The 7,531-nt window shown below is 45.1% G+C and overlaps 1 long non-coding RNA gene across 1 annotated transcript; it reads right to left on the bottom strand.

Moving 5' to 3' along the window:
- Positions 1–1,067: 1,067 nt before the first annotated feature.
- On the bottom strand, positions 1,068–6,699 carry LOC130266988 (uncharacterized). Its single transcript, XR_008843033.1, has 2 exons — positions 6,137–6,699; positions 1,068–1,421 (listed from the first exon to the last, which is right to left on the bottom strand). It is a non-coding gene; the product is annotated as an uncharacterized LOC130266988 (long non-coding RNA).
- Positions 6,700–7,531: the final 832 nt, after the last annotated feature.

Consider the following 7,531-nt stretch of genomic DNA (forward strand, 5'->3'; position numbering starts at 1 on the left):
GCAGGAGAAGCCCAAAAATTTTGGGCACCCCACCCCCATCCCCAAACATTAAATCCGCACAGAAGCTTCCCCCATGCCTGTGTGGAGTTTTTGTTAATTATTTTGGAATTTTTTTGGGGGGTTTTGGGAATTTGGGGAGGAGGAAACGCTAAAAAATAAAAAAATAAATTGAAAAAGAATTTGGGGAAAAAATTTGGGGAATTTCACCCCAAAAATGGCGAAGGGAGCCCCAAAAGTCCACATGGGATGAGGCGGTTTTAGCCAAAATCAAGGATTTAGCCCCAAAATCTCCCCAAAGTGGGAGATTCCTTCCTAAAAATCCACCTGTGTCACCCGAGTTTCACCCAAAACCCATGCTCATGTCTGCTGATCCATCGCTCTGGGCTCAAATAGTCGTGCCTGAGATCTGGGGGTGCTGCTGTGCCTGGTTGTGTCCACAAGCGGGGTGGGGGGGGCGACTGTGGCTGCACTACCGGGCTGTGTCCCACTCCTGCCTGGCAATCCATTGCTCAGGCCCAGAGCAACGGACCCTCGACCGAGCCCCGCGCCTCGGGATACGCGACTGCCGCGGGTGTCACGTGGCCCCGCACCCGGTTTTTAAAGGGGTTTTGGGGTGTTTTTAAGGTTGTTTTAGGGTATTTTGAAGGGATTTTTTAAAGTTTCCCTGGCTTTTTTTTGGAAGTTTGGGGGGTTTTTAGGGTTTTTTTTGGGGTTTAGCCCAGCGCTGACCCTGTCCCTCCCGTGTCCGTCCCCCTGGGATCCTCCCCAGGCACCACCCTGCCCCGCCCCAGCCCTGGCTGCGCACCCGCCGCTAACGCCGCCTTGTGGGCACAGCGCGGTACTGCAGCCGCTGCCGAGCACTGCCGGAGCGCCGGCTCGGGGGCTGGCTGCAGTACCGCGCTGTGCCCACAAGGCGGCAGCACTGCCGCCCTTCCCACGCTCGCAGCCGCGGCCGCTCTCGCAGCCCGAACTCGGCGTCACCCTCCCCTCTATTCACACACACCCCCCGCTCCCCGCTCCATCCGGGCAGGGCGGGGACGCCTCAGTGTGAAAAACACGGTTCACGGTTCTGGGAGAAGTACAAGGTTTAATAAAAAAGGCAATAGGAGACATGCATGGAGCCAAGGGTTAGAACAGCTGGGTGCTTGGCATGCTGCCATGAGCACACCTGCTGCGGGAACACCCCTGTAAATACGTTTCACAATCCATCCATTTGTTACATACTCCTAGACCTTCATGTACAGTCAGCAGTTTCTGGGAACTGTTTAGCACGGCCGCTCCTTGGCTCCGCCTTTTTAGAGCGTGCCTGTTTTTTGGCTTGTGGTTTTATCCTTCTCCTTCTCCCTTTTATTTTGGGTGGTGGTCCAGCCGGTGAGTGTTGATAATTGTCAGCTGCAGGGGTCCCCATCACGGGCTGTTGTCTTTGAGTAAGCGAGGAGTTTAAGCATACTATCTCTAAAAAACCCCCAAAAATATCTCCCAAAAACCCCCCAAAATCCCCAAAAAAAAACCCCCCAAAAAAACCCCAAAAAATCCCAAAAATATCTCCCAAAAACCCCCCCAAAAACCCCTAGAAGCACACCAAAAAAATCCCCCAAAATCACTCTTACCTGGCGGCCAAAGGTGAGAAAAAAACCAAAAAAACACCCCAAAAATGTCCCCAATAATTACCAAAAACTCTCAAAAAAAATTCCCCCCAAAAAAATCCCCCCAAAATTCCAAATAAATTCCCCACAACCCCCCAAAATATTCCCAGAAATCCCCCAAAAATTACCAACCCCGCCAAAAAAAATTCCCAAAAAATCCCCCTAGAAACACCCAAAAAAACCACCAATACCTGGCAGCCAAAGGTGAAAAAAACCCCCAAAACTAACCCAAAAACACCCCAAAAATCCCCCAAAATTACCAAAAATATCCCCAAAATCACCTTGACCTGGCGACCAAACATGAGAAAAAAACCCAAAAAACACTCCAAAAAACAAGCAAAGAATATCCCCAAAATTCACCAAAACCCCCAAAAAATTGCCAAAAAAAAAATCCCCAAAAAATCTCCAAAAATTCCAAAAGAATCCTCAAAAATTCCGAATAAATTCCCCAAACCCCCCCGAAAATCCCCCCAAAAAAACCCCAAAAATTACCAAAAGCCCCCCCAAAGAAATGCCCAAAAAAACTCCCCTAGAAATACCCCTCAAAAAAACCCCAAAATCACATAACCTGGATGCCAAAGGTGAGAAAAATACCCCCCAAAAACACCCCAAAAATATCTCAAAAAAATCCCCCAAAAATCTGAAAAAATTCCCCCAAAAATTCCCAAAAACTCCCCAAAAAACCCCCAAAAAAATCCCCGAAAAAAACCCCAAAAAATTACAAAAAAAAAATCCCCCAAAAAAATTCCCCCAACAAAATCCCCGCAAAAATTCCCCAAAAATTACCAAAAATATCCCCAAAAACCCCAAAAATCACCTGGACCTGGCCGAAAAAGGTGAGGAGAAACCCCAAAAAACCACCCAAAAAACTACTCAAAAAACCAGCCAAAACCACCCCAAAACATCCCCAAAAATATCCCCAAAAATTACGAAAAACCAAAAAAAAATTACCAAAAAACCACCTGGAGCTGGCAGGCAAAGGTGAGAAAATAACATCAAAAAACTACCCAAAAAAACATCTCCAAAAATTACCAAATGCCAAAAAAAACAAAACCCAAAAAATCCCCAAAAATTACCCGAAACATCCCCAAAAAAATCCCAAAAAAATTCCCACAAACATCCCAAAAAATTTCCCCCAAAAAATTCCCAAAAACCCCACAAAAATCCCAAAAAAGTCTCAAAAAACCCCCAAAAATTCCGAAAAAATATCCTCAAAAAATTACGAAAAACCCCCCAAAAATTATCAAAAAAATATCTCCCAAAAATCACCTTGACCTGGCTGCAAAAGTTGAGAAAAATCCCAAAAAACTACCCAAAAAACCAGCCAAAAACACCCCAAAAATATCCCCAAAAATTACCAAAAACCAAAAAAAAATACCCCAAAAAATCCCAGAAACATCCCAAAAAATTTCCCTCAAAAAATTCCCAAAAAACCCCACAAAAAAATCCAAAAAATCCCCCAAAAAACCCCAGAACCACCCAAAAAAAATCCTCAAAAAATTACCAACAACCCCCCAAAATTATATAAAAACCACCTGGAGCTGGCAGGGAAAGAGAAAATAACACCCAAAAACCACCCCAAAACACCCAAAAAATATCCCCAAAAATTACCAAAGAGCCAAAAAAAATCCCCCCCAAAAAAATCCCCAAAAATCACGTGGGTCTGGCAGCGAAAGGGGAGAAAAAACCCCCAAAAAAACCCGAAAAACATCCCCAAAAATTACCAAAATCCCCCCAAAAAATCATAAAAAATAATCCCCCAAAAAATTTTTAAAAATTACCAAAATTATCCCCCCAAAAAAACCCAAAAATGAGCTGGAACTAGCAGCTATAGGCGAGAAAAAAGCCCAAAAAACTACCCAAAAACCTCCCAAAAATTACCAAAAAAATTCCCCAAAAAAATAGCCAAAAATTAGAAAAAAATGCCCCAAAAAATCCCCCCAAAATCCCCCAAAAATCTAAAAAACACCCAAAAAACATCCCAAAAACATCCACAAAAATTACCAAACATATCCCCAAAAAAATCCCAAAAAATCAGCTGGAGCTGGCGGCCAAAGGAAATTAAAATCCCCAAAATAAACCCCAAAATTACCAAAAAAATTCTCCCCAAAAAAAATTACCAAAAATTTTAAAAAAATCCCCAAAAAGGTCCTCCCAAAAATTCCTGAAAAACCCCCCAAAAATCCTCAAAAGAAACCTCAAAAAAACCTAAAAAAATCCCAAAAATATCCTCAAAAATTACCAAAATTCCAAAAAAAAATTTCCAAAAAACAATCCCCAAAAGAATCTTCAAAAATTACCAAAAGAATCCCCAAAAAATCCCCAAAAAACTCAAAAAACCCCAAACGACATCTTAAAAACATCCCTAAAAATTACCAAAATCCAAAAAAATAAAATTCTCAAAAAAATCCCCAAAAAATTCCCTAAAATTACCAAAAATATCCCTAAAAGAACCCCAAAAATTTACCAAAAAATCCCTAAAATTACCAAAACCCCCCGCAAAATATTCCCAAAAAATTCCCCTAGAAACACCCCAGAAAAACCCCTAAAAATCAGCATAACCTGGCGGTTATTCCCTAAAACCCCCAAAAAATTACTAAAACATTTCTCGCAAAAAATCCCCAAAATTACCAAAAAACCCCCCCAAAATTACCAAAAACCCCAAAAAAATCCCCCCAAAATTACCAAAAATGTCCTCAGAAAAACCCCCAAAAATCACCTGGAGCTGGTGGCCAAAGGTGAGAAAAAAAACCCAAAAAACCCCCAAAAATAGCCCAAAAAAATTCCCAAAAACTCACCAAAAATCCCAAAAAAAACTCCAAAAAAATCCCAAAAATATCCCCCAAAATTGTCAAAAAACCCCCAAAAAATCCCCCCCAAAAAATCCCCAAAAATTTGAAAAAATAACCCCCCAAAAAATCCCAAAAATCAGATGGAGCTGGCGGCCAAATGGGAGAAAGAACCCAAAAAAAACTACCAAAAAACCCCCAAAAAATTACAAATAAAAATGTCCAAAAAATTGCCAAAAATTAAAAAAAAAAAATCCCCAAAATAATCCCCCCAAAAATTTCCCAAAAACCCCCCAAAATCCCAAATAATCCCAGAAAAAATCCCAAAGAAACCCCAAAAAACCTCCCAGAAATATCCCCCAAAATTACCAAGAACCCAAAAATAATTCCTAAAAAAAAAAATCCCCAAAAAATCCCCAAATATTTTAAAAAATATCTCCCCAAAAAATCCCAAAAATCAGCTGGAGCTAGCGGCCAAAGGAGAGAAAGAACCCCAAAAAACTACCTAAAAACCCTTCAAAAATTACCAAAAAAAATCTCCAAAAAATCGGCCGAAAAAAAAAAAATCCTCCCAAAAATTTCCAAAAACCCACCAGAAATCCCAAAAAATGCCCCTCAAAATTAAAAAAAAATCTCAAAAAACCCCAAAAAACCATCCCACAAATATCCCCAAAAATTACCGATATCCCCAAAAAACACCAAAAATATCCCCAAAAGAAACCCAAAAACCACTTGGAGCTGGAAGCCAAAGGTAAGGAAAAAAACCCCCCAAAAAATCCCAAAAATACCCCAAATATACCCCCCCAAAAATCCCCTAAATTTACCAAAACCCCCCAAAAATACCCCAAAAAACCCCACTAGAAATACCCCAAAAAATCCCCCAAAATCCCCATAACATGGCAGCCAAAGGTGAAAAAAAAGGCCAAAAAACACCCCAAAAATGTCCCCAAAAAATTCCGAAAAAAAATTCCCCAAAAAATCCCCAAAACTTAAAAAAAAAAAAATCCTGAAAGACCCCCCAAAAGCTTCCAAATAAATTCCCCAAAACACCCCAAAAAATTCCCCAAAAAACCCCCTAAAATTACCAAAACCCCCAAAAAAATTACCAAAAACACCCCCTAGAAACACCCCAAAAAAACCCCTAAAAGTCACCACAACCTGGCAGCCAAAGGTGAAAAAATCCCCAAAAACACCCCAAAAATATCCTCAAAAATCCCCAAAATATTCCACAAAAAATCCCCAAAACTACCAAAAAATATCCCCCAAAAAAATCCCAAAAAAATTCAAAAAACCCCCCAAAAAATCCCCAAAAAACTCTCAACAAACCCTCGAAAAATCCCAAAAAGTATCCCCATAAATATCCCCAAAAAATTCCCAAAAACCCGAAAAAAATTTCCCTAAAATCACAAAAAGATTCCCAAAAAATTTCCCCCAAAAAATCCCCAAAATTACCAAACTACCCCCCAAAATTACCAAAAATCCTGAAACAAATTCCCAAAAAAATCTCCCAAAATTGCCAAAAATATTCCCCAAAAAAAGCTCCAAAAATTAGCCGGACCAGGTGGCCAAAGTGAGAAAAAAACCAAAAAAAACCAGTCAAAAACACCCCCAAAATATCCCCAAAAATTATTAAAAATGGCTCAAAATGATGCCCCTTTCACGCCACTGGTAGAAATGGCACAATATCAAAAAAACCTGTACCTGTTCCGTTTTCAGACTGAAGCAACAGGATATTCCTGGCTTCTAGTGCAGCAGGGAAGGGAAAGGTTTGGGTAATCCCGTCTTCATTTAAAGATTTCTTCATGAAAGCCATCACTGCCCTCAACCGGGACATCCACCACAGCCAGGGCATCTAAAATAGGAAGAAAAAAAAAATCTAAGCAGAGGATCCAGACTAGCAGGAAAAACAGCAGAGGCAGAATGGAACACTCCGAGAATACAAGGCATCTTTTTAATTGATCACAAACTCCCTGGCAGCGCCGGAGCGGCGGGTTCGGGAGGCGCCGGGGCCGGTTCCCCTCAGCGCGGGGAAATCCCCGCACCGCCCTCCCGCGCACGGCCGGCGGCACGGGAGCCCCGGCAGCAGCCCGGAGCAGCAGCGGCAGCGCCGCGCGGCCCCAGCGCCCGCCCCGATGCCGCCGGGTGCCCGAGCCCCACACTCCGCCCGCCGAGGGAGCGGCGGCACCGCCGGCACCCGAACCGGAAGCGCTGTCACGTTAGCGCCCGCACGTCAGCGGCCCGGGCTCCGCCCACGGCCCCGCACGTCATCGGGTCGGCCCCCCCCGCATCACAGCCGCGGGCCCGCCCCCCGCGTCACAGCGGCGGCACCGCCCCTCCCGTCACGGCCGGGGCCGCGGCCCACGCGTCACAGCCGCGGCCCGCCCCCCCCCGCGTCACCGCCTTGCCACGCTCCCGCGCGTCATAGGGTCGGCCCGCCCCTCCATGTCATCGGGTCACCCCGTCGGCCCGACCACGTTGATCGGGGCTGCAAAAACTGTCCCCTATCACACGGCAGAACGGCCGCCGACATATTGTCCGGCAACACGGGACTATGTAGTCGCAGCCACGCCTGTCCAGCACCACGCGGCCGCATTGGAGATGCCATATTTACCTAAAAACACGTGGCAGCTAGGGCGCCGCCATATTCGACCGGAAGCACGTGTCGGTTATGGGCGCCGCCATTTTAAACCGGAAGCACGTGGCGGTTGTGGGCGCCGCCATTTTAAACCGGAAGCACGTGGCAGTTACGGGCGCCGCCATTTTGAACCGGAAGCACGTGGCAGTTACGGGCGCCGCCATTTTGAACCGGAAGCACGTGGCGGATATGGGCGCCGCCATTTTGAACCGGAAGCACGTGGCAGTTGTGGGCGCCGCCATTTTAAACCGGAAGCACGTGGCTGATATGGGCGCAGCCATATTGGACCGGAAGCACGTGTCGGTTATGGGCGCCGCCATTTTAAACCGGAAGCACGTGGCGGTTGTGGGCGCCGCCATTTTAAACCGGAAGCACGTGGCAGTTACGGGCGCCGCCATTTTGAACCGGAAGCACGTGGCGGATATGGGCGCCGCCATTTTGAACCGGAAGCACGTGGCAGT

This window comes from Oenanthe melanoleuca, unplaced genomic scaffold, assembly GCF_029582105.1.
Source record: "Oenanthe melanoleuca isolate GR-GAL-2019-014 unplaced genomic scaffold, OMel1.0 S439, whole genome shotgun sequence".
Classification (NCBI taxonomy): Eukaryota; Metazoa; Chordata; class Aves; order Passeriformes; family Muscicapidae; genus Oenanthe; species Oenanthe melanoleuca.